Here is a 24,798-nt window from a genome sequence, read left to right on the forward strand (position 1 = left end):
AGCCCCAAAACACAAGGTGGACACATCACATTTTCACAAAGAAAACAGAGCTGTTTTTTGCAAAGCACCAAGCTGTGGATTTTGGCCTCTAGCTCAGCCGGCACCTAGGGAAACCTAGCAAACCTGCGCAGTTTTGAAAACTAGACACATAGGGGAATCCAAGATGGGGTGACTTGTGGGGCTCTGACCAGATTCTGTTACCCAGAATCGTTTGGAAACCTCAAAATTTGGCCAATAAACGCTTTTACCTCTAATTTCGGTGACAGAAAGTTCTGTAATCAGAGAGGAGCCTCAAATTTCCTTCCACCCAGCGTTCCCCCATGTCTCCCGATAAAAATGGTACCTCACTTGTGGGGAGAGGCCTAGCGCCTGCGACAGGAAAAGCCCCAAAACACAAGGTGGACAAATCACATTTTCACAAAGAAAACAGAGCTGTTTTTTGCAAAGCACCAAGCTGTGGATTTTGGCCTCTAGCTCAGCCGGCACCTAGGGAAACCTAGCAAACATGCGCAGTTTTGAAAACTAGACACCTAGGGGAATCCAAGATGGGGTGACTTGTGGGGCTCTGACCAGGTTCTGTTACCCAGAATCGTTTGCAAACCTCAAAGTTTGGCCAAAAAAACACTTTTTCCCCTCATTCCGGTGACTGAAAGTTCTGGAATCAGAGAGGAGCCACAAATTTCCTGCCACTCAGCGTTCCCCCATGTCTCTTGATAAAAATGGTACTTCACTTGTGGGGGTAGGCCTAGCGCTCGTGACAGGAAAAGCCCCAAAACACAACGTGGACACATCACATTTTCACAAAGAAAACAAACCTGGTTTTTGCTTAGCGCCTAACTGTGGATTTTGGCCTCTAGCTCAGCCGGCACCTAGGGAAACCTAGCAAACCTGCGTTGTTTTGAAAACTAGACACCTAGGGGAATCCAAGATGCGGTGACTTGTGGGGCTCTGACCAGGTTCTGTTACCCAGAATCCTTTGCAAACCTCAAAATTTGGCCAAAAAAACACTTTTTCCTCGCATTTCGGTGACAGAAAGTTCTGGAATCAGAGAGGAGCCACAAATTACCTTACACCCAGCGTTCCACCTTGTCTCCTGATAAAAATTGTACCCCACTTGTGGGGGTAGGCCTAGCGCCCGCAACAGGAAAAGCCCCAAAACACAACGTGGACACATCACATTTTCACAAAGAAAACAGAGCTGTTTTTTGCAAAGCACCTAGCTGTGGATTTTGGCCTCTAGCTCAGCCGGCACCTAGGGAAACCTAGCAAACCTGCGCAGTTTTGAAAACTAGACACCTAGGGGAATCCAAGATGCAGTGACTTGTGGGGCTCTGACCAGGTTCTGTTACCCAGAATCCTTTGCAAACCTCAAAATTTAGCCAAAAAAACACTTTTTCCTCTCATTTCGGTGGCAGAAAGTTCTGGAATCAGAGAGGAGCCACAAATTTCCTTTCTCCGAGCGTTCCCCCATGTCTCCCGATAAAAATGGTACCTCACTTGTGGGGAGAGGCCTAGCGCCTGCGACAGGAAAAGCCCCAAAACACAAGGTGGACACATCACATTTTCACAAAGAAAACAGAGCTGTTTTTTGCAAAGCACCAAGCTGTGGATTTTGGCCTCTAGCTCAGCCGGCACCTAGGGAAACCTAGCAAACCTGCGCAGTTTTGAAAACTAGACACATAGGGGAATCCAAGATGGGGTGACTTGTGGGGCTCTGACCAGATTCTGTTACCCAGAATCGTTTGCAAACCTCAAAATTTGGCAAATAAACGCTTTTACCTCTAATTTCGGTGACAGAAAGTTCTGTAATCAGAGAGGAGCCACGAATTTCCTTCCACCCAGCGTTCCCCCATGTCTCCCGATGAAAATGGTACCTCACTTGTGGGGGTAGGCCTAGCGCTCGCGACAGGAAAAGCCCCAAAACACAAAGTGGACACATCACATTTTCACAAAGAAAACAAAGCTGTTTTTTGCTAAGCGCCTAACTGTGGATTTTGGCCTCTAGCTCAGCCGGCACCTAGGGAAACCTAGCAAACCTGCGCAGTTTTGAAAACTAGACACCTAGGGGAATCCAAGATGCGGTGACTTGTGGGGCTCTGACCAGGTTCTTTTACCCAGAATCCTTTGCAAACCTCAAAATTTGGTCAAAACAACACTTTTTCCTCTCATTTAGTTGGCAGAAAGTTCTGGAATCAGAGAGGAGCCACAAATTTCCTTCCACCCAGCGTTCCCCCATGTCTCCCGATAAAAATGGTACCTCACTTGTGGGGAGAGGCCTAGCGCCTGCGACAGGAAAAGCCCCAAAACACAAGGTGGACACATCACATTTTCACAAAGAAAACAGAGCTGTTTTTTGCAAAGCACCAAGCTGTGGATTTTGGCCTCTAGCTCAGCCGGCACCTAGGGAAACCTAGCAAACCTGCGCAGTTTTGAAAACTAGACACCTAGGGGAATCCAAGATGGGGTGACTTGTGGGGCTCTGACCAGGTTCTGTTACCCAGAATCGTTTGCAAACCTCAAAGTTTGGCCAAAAAAACACTTTTTCCCCTCATTCCGGTGACTGAAAGTTCTGGAATCAGAGAGGAGCCACAAATTTCCTTCCACTCAGCGTTCCCCCATGTCTCTTGATAAAAATGGTACCTCACTTGTGGGGGTAGGCCTAGCGCTCGTGACAGGAAAAGCCCCAAAACACAACGTGGACACATCACATTTTCACAAAGAAAACAAACCTGTTTTTTGCTAAGCGCCTAACTGTGGATTTTGGCCTCTAGCTCAGCCGGCACCTAGGGAAACCTAGCAAACCTGCATTGTTTTTAAAACTAGACACCTAGGGGAATCCAAGATGCGGTGACTTGTGGGGCTCTGACCAGGTTCTGTTACCCAGAATCCTTTGCAAACCTCAAAATTTGGCCAAAAAAACACTTTTTCCTCGCATTTCGGTGACAGAAAATTCTGGAATCAGAGAGGAGCCACAAATTACCTTCCACCCAGCGTTCCACCTTGTCTCCTGATAAAAATTGTACCCCACTTGTGGGGGTAGGCCTAGCGCCCGCAACAGGAAAAGCCCCAAAACACAACGTGGACACATCACATTTTCACAAAGAAAACAGAGCTGTTTTTTGCAAAGCACCTAGCTGTGGATTTTGGCCTCTAGCTCAGCCGGCACCTAGGGAAACCTAGCAAACCTGAGCAGTTTTGAAAACTAGACACCTAGGGGAATCCAAGATGGGGTGACTTGTGGGGCTCTGACCAGATTCTGTTAGCCAGAATCGTTTGCAAACCTCAAAATGTGGCCAAAAAAACACTTTTACCTCTCATTTCGGTGACAGAAAGTTCTGTAATCAGAGAGCAGCCACAAATTTCCTTCCACCCAGCGTTCCCCCAAGTCTCCCGATAAAAATGGTACCTCACTTGTGGGGAGAGGCCTAGCGCCTGTGACAGGAGAAGCCCCAAAAGACAAGGTGGACACATCACATTTTCACAAAGAAAACAAAGCTGATTTTTGCAAAGTGCCTAGTTGTGGATTTTGGCCTCTAGCTCAGCCGGCACCTAGGGAAACCTAGAAAACCTGCACAGTTTTGAAAACTAGACACCTAGGGGAATCCAAGATGGGGTGACTTGTGGGGCTCTGACCAGGTTCTGGTACCCAGAATCCTTTGCAAACCTAAAAATTTGGCCAAAAAAACACTTTTTCCAGTCATTCCGCTGACAGAAAGTTCTGGAATCAGAGAGGAGCCGCAAATTTCCTTCCACTCAGCGTTCCCCCATGTCTCCTGATAAAAATGGTACCTCACTTGTGGGGGTAGGCCTAGCGCCGGCAACAGGAAAAGCCCCAAAACACAACGTGGACACATCACATTTTCACAAAGAAAACAGAGCTGTTTTTTGCAAGGCACCAAGCTGTGGATTTTGGCCTCTAGCTCAGCCGGCACCTAGGGAAACGTAGCAAACCTGCACAGTTTTGAAAACTAAACACCTAGGGGAATCCAAGATGGGGGGACTTGTGGGGCTCTGACCAGGTTTTGTTTCCCAGAATCCATTGCAAACCTCAAAATGTGGCCAAAAAAAAAGTTTTCCCCTCATTCTGGTGACAGAAAGTTCTGGAATCAGAGAGGAGCCGCAAATTTCCTTCCACCCAGCATTCCCCCATGTCTCCTGATAAAAATGGTACCCCATTTGTGGGGGTAGGCCTAGCGCCCGCAACAGGAAAAGCCCCAAAACACAACGTGGACATATCACATTTTCACAAAGAAAACAGAGCTGTTTTTTGCAAAGCACCTAGCTGTGGATTTTGGCCTGTAGCTCAGCCGGCACCTAGGGAAAGCTAGCAAACCTGCGCAGTTTTGAAAACTAGACACCTAGGGGAATCCAAGATGCAGTGACTTGTGGGGCTCTGACCAGGTTCTGTTACCCAGAATCCTTTGCAAACCTCAAAATTTAGCCAAAAAAACACTTTTTCCTCTCATTTCGGTGGCAGAAAGTTCTGGAATCAGAGAGGAGCCACAAATTTCCTTTCTCCGAGCGTTCCCCCATGTCTCCCGATAAAAATGGTACCTCACTTGTGGGGAGAGGCCTAGCGCCTGCGACAGGAAAAGCCTCAAAACACAAGGTGGACACATCACATTTTCACAAAGAAAACAGAGCTGTTTTTTGCAAAGCACCAAGCTGTGGATTTTGGCCTCTAGCTCAGCCGGCACCTAGGGAAACCTAGCAAACCTGCGCAGTTTTGAAAACTAGACACATAGGGGAATCCAAGATGGGGTGACTTGTGGGGCTCTGACCAGATTCTGTTACCCAGAATCGTTTGCAAACCTCAAAATTTGGCCAATAAACGCTTTTACCTCTAATTTCGGTGACAGAAAGTTCTGTAATCAGAGAGGAGCCACGAATTTCCTTCCACCCAGCGTTCCCCCATGTCTCCCGATGAAAATGGTACCTCACTTGTGGGGGTAGGCCTAGCGCTCGCGACAGGAAAAGCCCCAAAACACAACGTGGACACATCACATTTTCACAAAGAAAACAAAGCTGTTTTTTGCTAAGCGCCTAACTGTGGATTTTGGCCTCTAGCTCAGCCGGCACCTAGGGAAACCTAGCAAACCTGCGCAGTTTTGAAAACTAGACACCTAGGGGAATCCAAGATGCGGTGACTTGTGGGGCTCTGACCAGGTTCTTTTACCCAGAATCCTTTGCAAACCTCAAAATTTGGCCAAAAAAACACTTTTTCCTCTCATTTCGGTGGCAGAAAGTTCTGGAATCAGAGAGGAGCCACAAATTTCCTTCCACCCAGCGTTCCCCCATGTCTCCCGATAAAAATGGTACCTCACTTGTGGGGAGAGGCCTAGTGCCTGCGACAGGAAAAGCGCCAAAACACAAGGTGGACACATCACATTTTCACAAAGAAAACAGAGCTGTTTTTTGCAAAGCACCAAGCTGTGGATTTTGGCCTCTAGCTCAGCCGGCACCTAGGGAAACCTAGCAAACCTGCGCAGTTTTGAAAACTAGACACCTAGGGGAATCCAAGATGGGGTGACTTGTGGGGCTCTGACCAGGTTCTGTTACCCAGAATCGTTTGCAAACCTCAAAGTTTGGCCAAAAAAACACTTTTTCCCCTCATTCCGGTGACTGAAAGTTCTGGAATCAGAGAGGAGCCACAAATTTCCTTCCACTCAGCGTTCCCCCATGTCTCTTGATAAAAATGGTACCTCACTTGTGGGGGTAGGCCTAGCGCTCGTGACAGGAAAAGCCCCAAAACACAACGTGGACACATCACATTTTCACAAAGAAAACAAACCTGTTTTTTGCTTAGCGCCTAACTGTGGATTTTGGCCTCTAGCTCAGCCGGCACCTAGGGAAACCTAGCAAACCTGCATTGTTTTTAAAACTAGACACCTAGGGGAATCCAAGATGCGGTGACTTGTGGGGCTCTGACCAGGTTCTGTTACCCAGAATCCTTTGCAAACCTCAAAATTTGGCCAAAAAAACACTTTTTCCTCGCATTTCGGTGACAGAAAATTCTGGAATCAGAGAGGAGCCACAAATTACCTTCCACCCAGCGTTCCACCTTGTCTCCTGATAAAAATTGTACCCCACTTGTGGGGGTAGGCCTAGCGCCCGCAACAGGAAAAGCCCCAAAACACAACGTAGACACATCACATTTTCACAAAGAAAACAGAGCTGTTTTTTGCAAAGCACCTAGCTGTGGATTTTGGCCTCTAGCTCAGCCGGCACCTAGGGAAACCTAGCAAACCTGAGCAGTTTTGAAAACTAGACACCTAGGGGAATCCAAGATGGGGTGACTTGTGGGGCTCTGACCAGATTCTGTTAGCCAGAATCGTTTGCAAACCTCAAAATGTGGCCAAAAAAACACTTTTACCTCTCATTTCGGTGACAGAAAGTTCTGTAATCAGAGAGCAGCCACAAATTTCCTTCCACCCAGCGTTCCCCCAAGTCTCCCGATAAAAATGGTACCTCACTTGTGGGGAGAGGCCTAGCGCCTGTGACAGGAGAAGCCCCAAAAGACAAGGTGGACACATCACATTTTCACAAAGAAAACAAAGCTGATTTTTGCAAAGTGCCTAGTTGTGGATTTTGGCCTCTAGCTCAGCCGGCACCTAGGGAAACCTAGAAAACCTGCACAGTTTTGAAAACTAGACACCTAGGGGAATCCAAGATGGGGTGACTTGTGGGGCTCTGACCAGGTTCTGGTACCCAGAATCCTTTGCAAACCTAAAAATTTGGCCAAAAAAACACTTTTTCCAGTCATTCCGCTGACAGAAAGTTCTGGAATCAGAGAGGAGCCGCAAATTTCCTTCCACTCAGCGTTCCCCCATGTCTCCTGATAAAAATGGTACCTCACTTGTGGGGGTAGGCCTAGCGCCGGCAACAGGAAAAGCCCCAAAACACAACGTGGACACATCACATTTTCACAAAGAAAACAGAGCTGTTTTTTGCAAGGCACCAAGCTGTGGATTTTGGCCTCTAGCTCAGCCGGCACCTAGGGAAACGTAGCAAACCTGCACAGTTTTGAAAACTAAACACCTAGGGGAATCCAAGATGGGGGGACTTGTGGGGCTCTGACCAGGTTTTGTTTCCCAGAATCCATTGCAAACCTCAAAATGTGGCCAAAAAAAAAGTTTTCCCCTCATTCTGGTGACAGAAAGTTCTGGAATCAGAGAGGAGCCGCAAATTTCCTTCCACCCAGCATTCCCCCATGTCTCCTGATAAAAATGGTACCCCATTTGTGGGGGTAGGCCTAGCGCCCGCAACAGGAAAAGCCCCAAAACACAACGTGGACATATCACATTTTCACAAAGAAAACAGAGCTGTTTTTTGCAAAGCACCTAGCTGTGGATTTTGGCCTGTAGCTCAGCCGGCACCTAGGGAAAGCTAGCAAACCTGCGCAGTTTTGAAAACTAGACACCTAGGGGAATCCAAGATGCAGTGACTTGTGGGGCTCTGACCAGGTTCTGTTACCCAGAATCCTTTGCAAACCTCAAAATTTAGCCAAAAAAACACTTTTTCCTCTCATTTCGGTGGCAGAAAGTTCTGGAATCAGAGAGGAGCCACAAATTTCCTTTCTCCGAGCGTTCCCCCATGTCTCCCGATAAAAATGGTACCTCACTTGTGGGGAGAGGCCTAGCGCCTGCGACAGGAAAAGCCCCAAAACACAAGGTGGACACATCACATTTTCACAAAGAAAACAGAGCTGTTTTTTGCAAAGCACCAAGATGTGGATTTTGGCCTCTAGCTCAGCCGGCACCTAGGGAAACCTAGAAAACCTGCGGAGTTTTGAAAACTACACATCTAGGGGAATCCAAGATGGGGTGACTTGTGGGGCTCTGACCAGGTTCTGTTACCCAGAATCCTTTGCAAACCTCAAAGTTTGGCCAAAAAAACACTTTTTCCCCTCATTCCGGTGACTGAAAGTTCTGGAATCAGAGAGGAGCCACGAATTTCCTTCCACCCAGCGTTCCCCCATGTCTCCCGATAAAAATGGTACCTCACTTGTGGGGGTAGGCCTAGCGCTCGCGACAGGAAAAGCCCCAAAACACAACGTGGACACATCACATTTTCACAAAGAAAACAAAGCTGTTTTTTGCTAAGCGCCTAACTGTGGATTTTGGCCTCTAGCTCAGCCGGCACCTAGGGAAACCTAGCAAACCTGCGCAGTTTTGAAAACTAGACACCTAGGGGAATCCAAGATGCAGTGACTTGTGGGGCTCTGACCAGGTTCTGTTACCCAGAATCCTTTGCAAACCTCATAATTTAGCCAAAAAAACACTTTTTCCTCTCATTTCGGTGGCAGAAAGTTCTGGAATCAGAGAGGAGCCACAAATTTCCTTTCTCCGAGCGTTCCCCCATGTCTCCCGATAAAAATGGTACCTCACTTGTGGGGAGAGGCCTAGCGCCTGCGACAGGAAAAGCCCCAAAACACAAGGTGGACACATCACATTTTCACAAAGAAAACAGAGCTGTTTTTTGCAAAGCACCAAGCTGTGGATTTTGGCCTCTAGCTCAGCCGGCACCTAGGGAAACCTAGCAAACCTGCGCAGTTTTGAAAACTAGACACATAGGGGAATCCAAGATGGGGTGACTTGTGGGGCTCTGACCAGATTCTGTTACCCAGAATCGTTTGGAAACCTCAAAATTTGGCCAATAAACGCTTTTACCTCTAATTTCGGTGACAGAAAGTTCTGTAATCAGAGAGGAGCCACAAATTTCCTTCCACCCAGCGTTCCCCCATGTCTCCCGATAAAAATGGTACCTCACTTGTGGGGAGAGGCCTAGCGCCTGCGACAGGAAAAGCCCCAAAACACAAGGTGGACAAATCACATTTTCACAAAGAAAACAGAGCTGTTTTTTGCAAAGCACCAAGCTGTGGATTTTGGCCTCTAGCTCAGCCGGCACCTAGGGAAACCTAGCAAACATGCGCAGTTTTGAAAACTAGACACCTAGGGGAATCCAAGATGGGGTGACTTGTGGGGCTCTGACCAGGTTCTGTTACCCAGAATCGTTTGCAAACCTCAAAGTTTGGCCAAAAAAACACTTTTTCCCCTCATTCCGGTGACTGAAAGTTCTGGAATCAGAGAGGAGCCACAAATTTCCTTCCACTCAGCGTTCCCCCATGTCTCTTGATAAAAATGGAACTTCACTTGTGGGGGTAGGCCTAGCGCTCGTGACAGGAAAAGCCCCAAAACACAACGTGGACACATCACATTTTCACAAAGAAAACAAACCTGGTTTTTGCTTAGCGCCTAACTGTGGATTTTGGCCTCTAGCTCAGCCGGCACCTAGGGAAACCTAGCAAACCTGCGTTGTTTTGAAAACTAGACACCTAGGGGAATCCAAGATGCGGTGACTTGTGGGGCTCTGACCAGGTTCTGTTACCCAGAATCCTTTGCAAACCTCAAAATTTGGCCAAAAAAACACTTTTTCCTCGCATTTCGGTGACAGAAAGTTCTGGAATCAGAGAGGAGCCACAAATTACCTTCCACCCAGCGTTCCACCTTGTCTCCTGATAAAAATTGTACCCCACTTGTGGGGGTAGGCCTAGCGCCCGCAACAGGAAAAGCCCCAAAACACAACGTGGACACATCACATTTTCACAAAGAAAACAGAGCTGTTTTTTGCAAAGCACCTAGCTGTGGATTTTGGCCTCTAGCTCAGCCGGCACCTAGGGAAACCTAGCAAACCTGCGCAGTTTTGAAAACTAGACACCTAGGGGAATCCAAGATGCAGTGACTTGTGGGGCTCTGACCAGGTTCTGTTACCCAGAATCCTTTGCAAACCTCAAAATTTAGCCAAAAAAACACTTTTTCCTCTCATTTCGGTGGCAGAAAGTTCTGGAATCAGAGAGGAGCCACAAATTTCCTTTCTCCGAGCGTTCCCGCATGTCTCCCGATAAAAATGGTACCTCACTTGTGGGGAGAGGCCTAGCGCCTGCGACAGGAAAAGCCCCAAAACACAAGGTGGACACATCACATTTTCACAAAGAAAACAGAGCTGTTTTTTGCAAAGCACCAAGCTGTGGATTTTGGCCTCTAGCTCAGCCGGCACCTAGGGAAACCTAGCAAACCTGCGCAGTTTTGAAAACTAGACACATAGGGGAATCCAAGATGGGGTGACTTGTGGGGCTCTGACCAGATTCTGTTACCCAGAATCGTTTGCAAACCTCAAAATTTGGCAAATAAACGCTTTTACCTCTAATTTCGGTGACAGAAAGTTCTGTAATCAGAGAGGAGCCACGAATTTCCTTCCACCCAGCGTTCCCCCATGTCTCCCGATGAAAATGGTACCTCACTTGTGGGGGTAGGCCTAGCGCTCGCGACAGGAAAAGCCCCAAAACACAAAGTGGACACATCACATTTTCACAAAGAAAACAAAGCTGTTTTTTGCTAAGCGCCTAACTGTGGATTTTGGCCTCTAGCTCAGCCGGCACCTAGGGAAACCTAGCAAACCTGCGCAGTTTTGAAAACTAGACACCTAGGGGAATCCAAGATGCGGTAACTTGTGGGGCTCTGACCAGGTTCTTTTACCCAGAATCCTTTGCAAACCTCAAAATTTGGCCAAAAAAACACTTTTTCCTCTCATTTCGGTGGCAGAAAGTTCTGGAATCAGAGAGGAGCCACAAATTTCCTTCCACCCAGCGTTCCCCCATGTCTCCCGATAAAAATGGTACCTCACTTGTGGGGAGAGGCCTAGCGCCTGCGACAGGAAAAGCGCCAAAACACAAGGTGGACACATCACATTTTCACAAAGAAAACAGAGCTGTTTTTTGCAAAGCACCAAGCTGTGGATTTTGGCCTCTAGCTCAGCCGGCACCTAGGGAAACCTAGCAAACCTGCGCAGTTTTGAAAACTAGACACCTAGGGGAATCCAAGATGGGGTGACTTGTGGGGCTCTGACCAGGTTCTGTTACCCAGAATCGTTTGCAAACCTCAAAGTTTGGCAAAAAAAAACACTTTTTCCCCTCATTCCGGTGACTGAAAGTTCTGGAATCAGAGAAGAGCCACAAATTTCCTTCCACTCAGCATTCCCCCATGTCTCTTGATAAAAATGGTACCTCACTTGTGGGGGTAGGCCTAGCGCTCGTGACAGGAAAAGCCCCAAAACACAACGTGGACACATCACATTTTCACAAAGAAAACAAACCTGTTTTTTGCTTAGCGCCTAACTGTGGATTTTGTCCTCTAGCTCAGCCGGCACCTAGGGAAACCTAGCAAACCTGCATTGTTTTGAAAACTAGACACCTAGGGGAATCCAAGATGCGGTGACTTGTGGGGCTCTGACCAGGTTCTGTTACCCAGAATCCTTTGCAAACCTCAAAATTTGGCCAAAAAAACACTTTTTCCTCGCATTTCGGTGACAGAAAGTTCTGGAATCAGAGAGGAGCCACAAATTACCTTCCACCCAGCGTTCCACCTTGTCTCCTGATAAAAATTGTACCCCACTTGTGGGGGTAGGCCTAGCGCCCGCAACAGGAAAAGCCCCAAAACACAACGTGGACACATCACATTTTCACAAAGAAAACAGAGCTGTTTTTTGCAAAGCACCTAGCTGTGGATTTTGGCCTCTAGCTCAGCCGGCACCTAGGGAAACCTAGCAAACCTGAGCAGTTTTGAAAACTAGACACCTAGGGGAATCCAAGATGGGGTGACTTGTGGGGCTCTGACCAGATTCTGTTAGCCAGAATCGTTTGCAAACCTCAAAATGTGGCCAAAAAAACACTTTTACCTCTCATTTCGGTGACAGAAAGTTCTGTAATCAGAGAGCAGCCACAAATTTCCTTCCACCCAGCGTTCCCCCAAGTCTCCCGATAAAAATGGTACCTCACTTGTGGGGAGAGGCCTAGCGCCTGTGACAGGAGAAGCCCCAAAAGACAAGGTGGACACATCACATTTTCACAAAGAAAACAAAGCTGATTTTTGCAAAGTGCCTAGTTGTGGATTTTGGCCTCTAGCTCAGCCGGCACCTAGGGAAACCTACAAAACCTGCACAGTTTTGAAAACTAGACACCTAGGGGAATCCAAGATGGGGTGACTTGTGGGGCTCTGACCAGGTTCTGGTACCCAGAATCCTTTGCAAACCTAAAAATTTGGCCAAAAAAACACTTTTTCCAGTCATTCCGCTGACAGAAAGTTCTGGAATCAGAGAGGAGCCGCAAATTTCCTTCCACTCAGCGTTCCCCCATGTCTCCTGATAAAAATGGTACCTCACTTGTGGGGGTAGGCCTAGCGCCGGCAACAGGAAAAGCCCCAAAACACAACGTGGACACATCACATTTTCACAAAGAAAACAGAGCTGTTTTTTGCAAGGCACCAAGCTGTGGATTTTGGCCTCTAGCTCAGCCGGCACCTAGGGAAACGTAGCAAACCTGCACAGTTTTGAAAACTAAACACCTAGGGGAATCCAAGATGGGGGGACTTGTGGGGCTCTGACCAGGTTTTGCTTCCCAGAATCCTTTGCAAACCTCAAAATGTGGCCAAAAAAAAGGTTTTCCCCTCATTCCGGTGACAGAAAGTTCTGGAATCAGAGAGGAGCAGCAAATTTCCTTCCACCCAGCATTCCCCCATGTCTCCTGATAAAAATGGTACCCCATTTGTGGGGGTAGGCCTAGCGCCCGCAACAGGAAAAGCCCCAAAACACAACGTGGACACATCACATTTTCACAAAGAAAACAGAGCTGTTTTTTGCAAAGCACCTAGCTGTGGATTTTGGCCTGTAGCTCAGCCGGCACCTAGGGAAAGCTAGCAAACCTGCGCAGTTTTGAAAACTAGACACCTGGGGGAATCCAAGATGGGCTGACTTGTGGGGCTCTGACCAGATTCTGTTACCCAGAATTGTTTGCAAACCTCAAAATGAGGCCAAAAAAAACCTTTACCTCTCATTTCGGTGACAGAAAGTTCTGTAATCAGAGAGCAGCCACAAATTTCCTTCCACCCAGCGTTCCCCCAAGTCTCCCGATAAAAATGGTACCTCACTTGTCGGGAGAGGCCTAGCGCCTGCGACAGGAAAAGCCCCAAAACACAAGGTGGACACATCACATTTTCACAAAGAAAACAAAGCTGATTTTTGCAAAGTGCCTAGTTGTGGATTTTGGCCTCTAGCTCAGCCGGCACCTAGGGAAACCTAGAAAACCTGCACAGTTTTGAAAACTAGACACCTAGGGGAATCCAAGATGGGGTTACTTGTGGGGCTCTGACCAGGTTCTGGTTCCCAGAATCCTTTGCAAACCTAAAAATTTGGCCAAAAAAACACTTTTTCCCCTCATTCCGCTGACAGAAAGTTCTGGAATCAGAGAGGAGCCACAAATTTCCTTCCACCCAGCGTTCCCCCATGTCTCCCGATAAAAATGGTACCTCACTTGTGGGGAGAGGCCTAGAGCCTGCGACAGGAAAAGCCCCAAAACACAAGGTGGACACATGACATTTTCACAAAGAAAACCGAGCTGTTTTTTGCAAAGCACCAAGCTGTGGATTTTGGCCTCTAGCTCAGCCGGCACCTAGGGAAACCTAGAAAACCTGCGCAGTTTTGAAAACTACACATCTAGGGGAATCCAAGATGGGGTGACTTGTGGGGCTCTGACCAGGTTCTGTTACCCAGAATCCTTTGCAAACCTCAAAGTTTGGCCAAAAAAACACTTTTTCCCCTCATTCCGGTGACTGAAAGTTCTGGAATCAGAGAGGAGCCACGAATTTCCTTCCACCCAGCGTTCCCCCATGTCTCCCGATAAAAATGGTACCTCACTTGTGGGGGTAGGCCTAGCGCTCGCGACAGGAAAAGCCCCAAAACACAACGTGGACACATCACATTTTCACAAAGAAAACAAAGCTGTTTTTTGCTAAGCGCCTAACTGTGGATTTTGGCCTCTAGCTCAGCCGGCACCTAGGGAAACCTAGCAAACCTGCGCAATTTTGAAAACTAGACACCTAGGGGAATCCAAGATGCAGTGACTTGTGGGGCTCTGACCAGGTTCTGTTACCCAGAATCCTTTGCAAACCTCAAAATTTAGCCAAAAAAAACACTTTTTCCTCTCATTTCGGTGGCAGAAAGTTCTAGAATCAGAGAGGAGCCACAAATTTCCTTTCTCCGAGCGTTCCCCCATGTCTCCCGATAAAAATGGTACCTCACTTGTGGGGAGAGGCCTAGCGCCTGCGACAGGAAAAGCCCCAAAACACAAGGTGGACACATCACATTTTCACAAAGAAAACAGAGCTGTTTTTTGCAAAGCACCAAGCTGTGGATTTTGGCCTCTAGCTCAGCCGGCACCTAGGGAAACCTTGCAAACCTGCGCAGTTTTGAAAACTAGACACATAGGGGAATCCAAGATGGGGTGACTTGTGGGGCTCTGACCAGATTCTGTTACCCAGAATCGTTTGCAAACCTCAAAATTTGGCCAATAAACGCTTTTACCTCTAATTTCGGTGACAGAAAGTTCTGTAATCAGAGAGGAGCCACGAATTTCCTTCCACCCAGCGTTCCCCCATGTCTCCCGATAAAAATGGTACCTCACTTGTGGGGGTAGGCCTAGCGCTCGCGACAGGAAAAGCCCCAAAACACAACGTGGACACATCACATTTTCACAAAGAAAACAAAGCTGTTTTTTGCTAAGCGCCTAACTGTGGATTTTGGCCTCTAGCTCAGCCGGCACCTAGGGAAACCTAGCAAACCTGCGCAGTTTTGAAAACTAGACACCTAGGGGAATCCAAGATGCAGTGACTTGTGGGGCTCTGACCAGGTTCTTTTACCCAGAATCCTTTGCAAACCTCAAAATTTGGCCAAAAAAACACTTTTTCCTCTCATTTCGGTGGCAGAAAGTTCTGGAATCAGAGAGGAGCCACAAATTTCCTTCCACCCAGCGTTCCCCCATGTCTCCCGATAAAAATGGTACCTCACTTGTGGGGAGAGGCCTAGCGCCTGCGACAGGAAAAGCCCCAAAACACAAGGTGGACACATCACATTTTCACAAAGAATACAGAGCTGTTTTTTGCAAAGCACCAAGCTGTGGATTTTGGCCTCTAGCTCAGCCAGCACCTAGGGAAACCTAGCAAACCTGCGCAGTTTTGAAAACTAGACACCTAGGCGAATCCAAGATGGGGTGACTTGTGGGGCTCTGACCAGATTCTGTTACCCAGAATCGTTTGCAAACCTCAAAATGTGGCCAATAAACGCTTTTACCTCTAATTTCGGTGACAGAAAGTTCTGTAATCAGAGAGGAGACACGAATTTCCTTCCACCCAGCGTTCCCCCATGTCTCCCGATAAAAATGGTACCTCACTTGTGGGGGTAGGCCTAGCGCTCGCGACAGGAAAAGCCCTAAAACACAAGGTGGACACATCACATTTTCACAAAGAAAACAGAGCGGATTTTTGCAAAGTGCCTAGCTGTGGATTGTGGCCTCTAACTCAGCCGTCACCTAGGGAAACCTAGAAAACCTGTGCAGTTTTGAAAACTAGACACCTAGGGGAATCCAAGATGGGGTGACCTGTGGGGCTCTGACCAGGTTCTGTTACCCAGAATCCTTTGCAAACCTAAAGATTTGGCCATAAAAACACTTTTTCCCCTCATTCCGGTGACAGAAAGTTCTGGACTCAGAGAGGAGCAGAAAATTTCCTTCCACTCAGCGTTCCCCCATGTCTCCTGATAAAAATGGTACCTCACTTGTGGGGGTAGGCCTAGCGCCTGCAAGAGGAAAATACCCAAAACACAACGTGGACACATCACATTTTCACAAAGAAAACAGAGCTGTTTTTTGCAAAGCACCTAGCTGTGGATTTTGGCCTCTAGCTCAGCCGGCACCTAGGGAAACCTAGCAAACCTGCGCAGTTTTGAAAACTAGACACCTAGGGGAATCCAAGATGGGGTGACTTGTGGGGCTCTGACCAGATTCTGTTACCCAGAATCGTTTGCAAACCTCAAAATGTGGCCATAAAAACACGTTTACCTCTCATTTCGGTGACAGAAAGTTCTGTAATCAGAGAGGAGCCACGAATTTCCTTCCACCCAGCGTTTCCCCATGTCTCCCGATAAAAATGGTACCCCACTTGTGGGGAGAGGCCTAGCGCCTGCGTCAGGAAAAGCCCCAAAATACAAGCTGGACACATCACATTTTCACAAAGAAAACAGAGCTGATTTTTGCAAAGTGCCTAGCTGTGGATTTTGGCCTCTAGCTCAGCCGGCACCTAGGGAAACCTAGAAAACCTGCACAGTTTTGAAAACTACACATCTAGGGGAATCCCAGATGGGGTGACTTGTGGGGCTCTGACCAGGTTCTGTTACCCAGAATCGTTTGCAAACCTCAAAGTTTGGCCAAAAAAACACTTTTTCCCCTCATTCCGGTGACTGAAAATTCTGGAATCAGAGAGGAGCCACAAATTTCCTTCCACTCAGCGTTCACCCATGTCTCTTGATAAAAATGGTACCTCACTTGTGGGGGTAGGCCTAGCGCTCGTGACAGGAAAAGCCCCAAAACACAACGTGGACACATCACATTTTCACAAAGAAAACAGAGCTGATTTTTGCAAAGTGCCTAGCTGTGGATTGTGGCCTCTAACTCAGCCGGCACCTAGGGAAACCTAGAAAACCTGCGCAGTTTTGAAAACTAGACACCTAGGGGAATCCAAGATGGGGTGACCTGTGGGGCTCTGACCAGGTTCTGTTACCCAGAATCCTTTGCAAACCTAAACATTTGGCCATAAAAACACTTTTTCCCCTCATTCCGGTAACAGAAAGTTCTGGACTCAGAGAGGAGCTGAAAATTTTCTTCCACTCAGCGTTCCCCCATGTCTCCTGATAAAAATGGTACCTCACTTGTGGGGGTAGGCCTAGCGCCTGCAACAGGAAAAGCCCCAAAACACAACGTGGACACATCACATTTTCACAAAGAAAACAGAGCTGTTTTTTGCAAAGCACCAAGCTGTGGATTTTGGCCTCTAGCTCAGCCGGCACCTAGGGAAACCTAGCAAACCTGCGCAGTTTTGAAAACTAGACACCTAGGGGAATCCAAGATGGGGTGACTTGTGGGGCTCTGACCAGATTCTGTTACCCAGAATCGTTTGCAAACCTCAAAATGTGGCCAAAAAAACACTTTTACCTCTCATTTCGGTGACAGAAAGTTCAGTAATCAGAGAGGAGCCACTAATTTCCTTCCACCCAGCATTTCCCCATGTCTCCCGATAAAAATAGTATCCCACTTGTGGGGAGAGGCCTAGCGCCTGCGACAGGTAAAGCCCCAAAACACAAGGTGGACACATCACATATTCACAAAGAAAACAGAGCTGATTTTTGCAAAGTGCCTAGCTGTGGATTTTAGCCTCTAGCTCAGCCGGCGCCTAGGGAAACCTAGAAAACCTGCGCAGTTTTGAAAACTAGACATCTAGGGGAATCCAAGATGGGGTGACTTGTGGGGCTCTGACCAGGTTCTGTTACCCAGAATTGTTTGCAAACCTCAAAGTTTGGCCAAAAAAACACTTTTTCCCCTCATTCCGGTGACTGAAAGTTCTGGAATCAGAGAGGAGCCACAAATTTCCTTCCACTCAGCGTTCCCCCATGTCTCTTGATAAAAATGGTACCTCACTTGTGGGGGTAGGCCTAGCGCTCGTGACAGGAAAAGCCCCAAAACACAACGTGGACACATCACATTTTCACAAAGAAAACAAACCTGTTTTTTGCTTAGCGCCTAACTGTGGATTTTGGCCTCTAGCTCAGCCGGCACCTAGGGAAACCTAGCAAACCTGCGTTGTTTTGAAAACTAGACACCTAGGGGAATCCAAGATGCGGTGACTTGTTGGGCTCTGACCAGGTTCTGGTACCCAGAATCCTTTGCAAACCTAAAAATTTGGCCAAAAAAACACTTTTTCCAGTCATTCCGCTGACAGAAAGTTCTGGAATCAGAGAGGAGCCGCAAATTTCCTTCCACTCAGCGTTCCCCCATGTCTCCTGATAAAAATGGTACCTCACTTGTGGGGGTAGGCCTAGCGCCGGCAACAGGAAAAGCCCCAAAACACAACGTGGACACATCACATTTTCACAAAGAAAACAGAGCTGTTTTTTGCAAGGCACCAAGCTGTGGATTTTGGCCTCTAGCTCAGCCGGCACCTAGGGAAACGTAGCAAACCTGCACAGTTTTGAAAACTAAACACCTAGGGGAATCCAAGATGGGGGGACTTGTGGGGCTCTGACCAGGTTTTGTTTCCCAGAATCCTTTGCAAACCTCAAAATGTGGCCAAAAAAAAAGTTTTCCCCTCATTCCGGTGACAGAAAGTTCTGGAATCAGAGAGGAGCCGCAAATTTCCTTCCACCCAGCATTCCCCCATGTCTCCTGATAAAAATGGTACCCCATTTGTGGGGGTAGGCCTAGCGCCCGCAACAGGAAAAGCCCCAAAACACAACGTGGACACATCACATTTTCACAAAGAAAACAGAGCTGTTTTTTGCAAAGCACCTAGCTGTGGATTTTGGCCTGTAGCTCAGCCGGCACCTAGGGAAAGCTAGCAAACCTGCGCAGTTTTGAAAACTAGACACCTAGGGGAATCCAAGGTGGGCTGACTTGTGGGGCTCTGACCAGATTCTGTTACCCAGAATTGTTTGCAAACCTCAAAATGAGGCCAAAAAAAACTTTACCTCACATTTCGGTGACAGAAAGTTCTGTAATCAGAGAGCAGCCACAAATTTCCTTCCACCCAGCGTTCCCCCAAGTCTCCCGATAAAAATGGTACCTCACTTGTGGGGAGAGGCCTAGCGCCTGCGACAGGAAAAGCCCCAAAACACAAGGTGGACACATCACATTTTCACAAAGAAAACAAAGCTGATTTTTGCAAAGTGCCTAGTTGTGGATTTTGGCCTCTAGCTCAGCCGGCACCTAGGGAAACCTAGAAAACCTGCACAGTTTTGAAAACTAGACACCTAGGGGAATCCAAGATGGGGTTACTTGTGGGGCTCTGACCAGGTTCTGGTTCCCAGAATCCTTTGCAAACCTAAAAATTTGGCCAAAAAAACACTTTTTCCCCTCATTCCGCTGACAGAAAGTTCTGGAATCAGAGAGGAGCCACAAATTTCCTTCCACCCAGCGTTCCCCCATGTCTCCCGATAAAAATGGTACCTCACTTGTGGGGAGAGGCCTAGAGCCTGCGACAGGAAAAGCCCCAAAACACAAGGTGGACACATCACATTTTCACAAAGAAAACCGAGCTGTTTTTTGCAAAGCACCAAGCTGTGGATTTTGGCCTCTAGCTCAGCCGGCACCTAGGGAAACCTAGAAAACCTGCGCAGTTTTGAAAACTACACATCTAGGGGAATCCAAGATGGGGTGACTTGTGGGGCTCTGACCAGGTTCTGTTACCCAGAATCCTTTGCAAACCTCAAAGTTTGGCCAAAAAAACACTTTTTCCCCTCATTCCGGTGACTGAAAGTTCTGGAATCAGAGAGGAGCCACGAATTTCCTTCCACCCAGCGTTCCCCCATGTCTCCCGATAAAAATGGTACCTCACTTGTGGGGGTAGGCCTAGCGCTCGCGACAGGAAAAGCCCCAAAACACAACGTGGACACATCACATTTTCACAAAGAAAACAAAGCTGTTTTTTGCTAAGCGCCTAACTGTGGATTTTGGCCTCTAGCTCAGCCGGCACCTAGGGAAACCTAGCAAACCTGTGCAGTTTTGAAAACTAGACACCTAGGGGAATCCAAGATGCAGTGACTTGTGGGGCTCTGACCAGGTTCTGTTACCCAGAATCCTTTGCAAACCTCAAAATTTAGACAAAAAAACACTTTTTCCTCTCATTTCGGTGGCAGAAAGTTCTGGAATCAGAGAGGAGCCATAAATTTCCTTTCTCTGAGCGTTCCCCCATGTCTCCCGATAAAAATGGTACCTCACTTGTGGGGAGAGGCCTAGCGCCTGCGACAGGAAAAGCCCCAAAACACAAGGTGGACACATCACATTTTCACAAAGAAAACAGAGCTGTTTTTTGCAAAGCACCAAGCTGTGGATTTTGGACTCTAGCTCAGCCGGCACCTAGGGAAACCTAGCAAACCTGCGCAGTTTTGAAAACTAGACACATAGGGGAATCCAAGATGGGGTGACTTGTGGGGCTCTGACCAGATTCTGTTACCCAGAATCGTTTGCAAACCTCAAAATTTGGCCAATAAACGCTTTTACCTCTAATTTCGGTGACAGAAAGTTCTGTAATCAGAGAGGAGCCACGAATTTCCTTCCACCCAGCGTTCCCCCATGTCTCCCGATAAAAATGGTACCTCACTTGTGGGGGTAGGCCTAGCGCTCGCGACAGGAAAAGCCCCAAAACACAACGTGGACACATCACATTTTCACAAAGAAAACAAAGCTGTTTTTTGCTAAGCGCCTAACTGTGGATTTTGGCCTCTAGCTCAGCCGGCACCTAGGGAAACCTAGCAAACCTGCGCAGTTTTGAAAACTAGACACCTAGGGGAATCCAAGATGCGGTGACTTGTGGGGCTCTGACCAGGTTCTTTTACCCAGAATCCTTTGCAAACCTCAAAATTTGGCCAAAAAAACACTTTTTCCTCTCATTTCGGTGGCAGAAAGTTCTGGAATCAGAGAGGAGCCACAAATTTCCTTCCACCCAGTGTTCCCCCATGTCTCCCGATAAAAATGGTACCTCACTTGTGGGGAGAGGCCTAGCGCCTGCGACAGGAAAAGCCCCAAAACACAAGGTGGACACATCACATTTTCACAAAGAAAACAGAGCTGTTTTTTGCAAAGCACAAAGCTGTGGATTTTGGCCTCTAGCTCAGCCAGCACCTAGGGAAACCTAGCAAACCTGCGCAGTTTTGAAAACTAGACACCTAGGCGAATCCAAGATGGGGTGACTTGTGGGGCTCTGACCAGATTCTGTTACCCAGAATCGTTTGCAAACCTCAAAATGTGGCCAATAAACACTTTTACCTCTAATTTCGGTGACAGAAAGTTCTGTAATCAGAGAGGAGACACGAATTTCCTTCCATCCAGCGTTCCCCCATGTCTCCCGATAAAAATGGTACCTCACTTGTGGGGGTAGGCCTAGCGCTCGCGACAGGAAAAGCCCCAAAACACAACGTGGACTCATCACATTTTCACAAAGAAAACAAAGCTGTTTTTTGCTAAGCTCCTAACTGTGGATTTTGGCCTCTAGCTCAGCCGGCACCTAGGGAAACCTAGCAAACCTGCGCAGTTTTGAAAACTAGACACCTAGGGGAATCCAAGATGCAGTGACTTGTGGGGCTCTGACCAGGTTCTGTTACCCAGAATCCTTTGCAAACCTCAAAATTTAGCCAAAAAAACACCTTTTCCTCTCATTTCGGTGGCAGAAAGTTCTGTAATCAGAGAGGAGCCACGAATTTCCTTCCACCCAGCGTTCCCCCATGTCTCCCGATAAAAATGGTACCTCACTTGTGGGGGTACGCCTAGCGCTCGCGACAGGAAAAGCCCTAAAACACAAGGTGGACACATCACATTTTCACAAAGAAAACAGAGCGGATTTTTGCAAAGTGCCTAGCTCTGGATTGTGGCCTCTAACTCAGCCGTCACCTAGGGAAACCTAGAAAACCTGCGCAGTTTTGAAAACTAGACACCTAGGGGAATCCAAGATGGGGTGACCTGTGGGGCTCTGACCAGGTTCTGTTACCCAGAATCCTTTGCAAACCTAAAGATTTGGCCATAAAAACACTTTTTCCCCTCATTCCGGTGACAGAAAGTTCTGGACTCAGAGAGGAGCAGAAAATGTCCTTCCACTCAGCGTTCCCCCATGTCTCCTGATAAAAATGGTACCTCACTTGTGGGGGTAGGCCTAGCGCCTGCAACAGAAAAATCCCCAAAACACAACGTGGACACGTCACATTTTCACAAAGAAAACAGAGCTGTTTTTTGCAAAGCACCTAGCTGTGGATTTTGGCCTCTAGCTCAGCCGGCACCTAGGGAAACCTAGCAAACCTGTGCAGTTTTGAAAACTAGACACCTAGGGGCATCCAAGATGGGGTGACTTGTGGGGCTCTGACCAGATTCTGTTACCCAGAATCGTTTGCAAACCTCAAAATGTGGCCATAAAAACACGTTTACCTCTCATTTCGGTGACAGAAAGTTCTGTAATCAGAGGAGCCACGAATTTCCTTCCACCCAGCGTTTCCCCATGTCTCCCGATAAAAATGGTACCCCACTTGTGGGGAGAGGCCTAGCGCCTGCGTCAGGAAAAGCCCCAAAACACAAGGTGGACACATCACATTTTCACAAAGAAAACAGAGCTGATTTTTGCAAAGTGCCTAGCTGTGGATTTTGGCCTCTAGCTCAGCCGGCACCTAGGGAAACCTAGAAAACCTGCGCAGTTTTGAAAACTACACATCTAGGGGAATCCCAGATGGGGTGACTTGTGGGGCTCTGACCAGGTTCTGTTACCCAGAATCGTTTGCAAACCTCAAAGTTTGACCAAAAAAACACTTTTTCCCCTCATTCCGGTGACTGAAAGTTCTGGAATCAGAGAGGAGCCACAAATTTCCTTCCACTCAGCGTTCACCCATGTCTCTTGATAAAAATGGTACCTCACTTGTGGGGGTAGGCCTAGCGCTCGTGACAGGAAAAGCCCCAAAACACAACGTGGACACATCACATTTTCACAAAGAAAACAAAGCTGATTTTTGCAAAGTGCCTAGTTGTGGATTTTGGCCTCTAGCTCAGCCGGCACCTAGGGAAACCTAGAAAACCTGCACAGTTTTGAAAACTAGACACCTAGGGGAATCCAAGATGGGGTGACTTGTGGGGCTCTGACCAGGTTCTGGTACCCAGAATCCTTTGCAAACCTAAAAATTTGGCCAAAAAAACACTTTTTCCAGTCATTCCGCTGACAGAAAGTTCTGGAATCAGAGAGGAGCCGCAAATTTCCTTCCACTCAGCGTTCCCCCATGTCTCCTGATAAAAATGGTACCTCACTTGTGGGGGTAGGCCTAGCGCCGGCAACAGGAAAAGCCCCAAAACACAACGTGGACACATCACATTTTCACAAAGAAAACAGAGCTGTTTTTTGCAAGGCACCAAGCTGTGGATTTTGGCCTCTAGCTCAGCCGGCACCTAGGGAAACGTAGCAAACCTGCACAGTTTTGAAAACTAAACACCTAGGGGAATCCAAGATGGGGGGACTTGTGGGGCTCTGACCAGGTTTTGTTTCCCAGAATCCTTTGCAAACCTCAAAATGTGGCCAAAAAAAAAGTTTTCCCCTCATTCCGGTGACAGAAAGTTCTGGAATCAGAGAGGAGCCGCAAATTTCCTTCCACCCAGCATTCCCCCATGTCTCCTGATAAAAATGGTACCCCATTTGTGGGGGTAGGCCTAGCGCCCGCAACAGGAAAAGCCCCAAAACACAACGTGGACACATCACATTTTCACAAAGAAAACAGAGCTGTTTTTTGCAAAGCACCTAGCTGTGGATTTTGGCCTGTAGCTCAGCCGGCACCTAGGGAAAGCTAGCAAACCTGCGCAGTTTTGAAAACTAGACACCTAGGGGAATCCAAGATGGGCTGACTTGTGGGGCTCTGACCAGATTCTGTTACCCAGAATTGTTTGCAAACCTCAAAATGAGTCCAAAAAAAACCTTTACCTCACATTTCGGTGAATGAAAGTTCTGTAATCAGAGAGCAGCCACAAATTTCCTTCCACCCAGCGTTCCCCCAAGTCTCCCGATAAAAATGGTACCTCACTTGTGGGGAGAGGCCTAGCGCCTGCGACAGGAAAAGCCCCAAAACACAAGGTGGACACATCACATTTTCACAAAGAAAACAAAGCTGATTTTTGCAAAGTGCCTAGTTGTGGATTTTGGCCTCTAGCTCAGCCGGCACCTAGGGAAACCTAGAAAACCTGCACAGTTTTGAAAACTAGACACCTAGGGGAATCCAAGATGGGGTTACTTGTGGGGCTCTGACCAGGTTCTGGTTCCCAGAATCCTTTGCAAACCTAAAAATTTGGCCAAAAAAACACTTTTTCCCCTCATTCCGCTGACAGAAAGTTCTGGAATCAGAGAGGAGCCACAAATTTCCTTCCACCCAGCGTTCCCCCATGTCTCCCGATAAAAATGGTACCTCACTTGTGGGGAGAGGCCTAGAGCCTGCGACAGGAAAAGCCCCAAAACACAAGGTGGACACATCACATTTTCACAAAGAAAACCGAGCTGTTTTTTGCAAAGCACCAAGCTGTGGATTTTGGCCTCTAGCTCAGCCGGCACCTAGGGAAACCTAGAAAACCTGCGCAGTTTTGAAAACTACACATCTAGGGGAATCCAAGATGGGGTGACTTGTGGGGCTCTGACCAGGTTCTGTTACCCAGAATCCTTTGCAAACCTCAAAGTTTGGCCAAAAAAACACTTTTTCCACTCATTCCGGTGACTGAAAGTTCTGGAATCAGAGAAGAGCCACGAATTTCCTTCCACCCAGCGTTCCCCCATGTCTCCCGATAAAAATGGTACCTCACTTGTGGGGGTAGGCCTAGCGCTCGCGACAGGAAAAGCCCCAAAACACAACGTGGACACATCACATTTTCACAAAGAAAACAAAGCTGTTTTTTGCTAAGCGCCTAACTGTGGATTTTGGCCTCTAGCTCAGCCGGCACCTAGGGAAACCTAGCAAACCTGCGCAGTTTTGAAAACTAGACACCTAGGGGAATCCAAGATGCGGTGACTTGTGGGGCTCTGACCAGGTTCTTTTACCCAGAATCCTTTGCAAACCTCAAAATTTGGCCAAAAAAACACTTTTTCCTCTCATTTCGGTGGCAGAAAGTTCTGGAATCAGAGAGGAGCCACAAATTTTCTT

Source organism: Pleurodeles waltl, chromosome 1_2 (assembly GCF_031143425.1).
Source record: "Pleurodeles waltl isolate 20211129_DDA chromosome 1_2, aPleWal1.hap1.20221129, whole genome shotgun sequence".
NCBI classification, from domain to species: Eukaryota; Metazoa; Chordata; class Amphibia; order Caudata; family Salamandridae; genus Pleurodeles; species Pleurodeles waltl.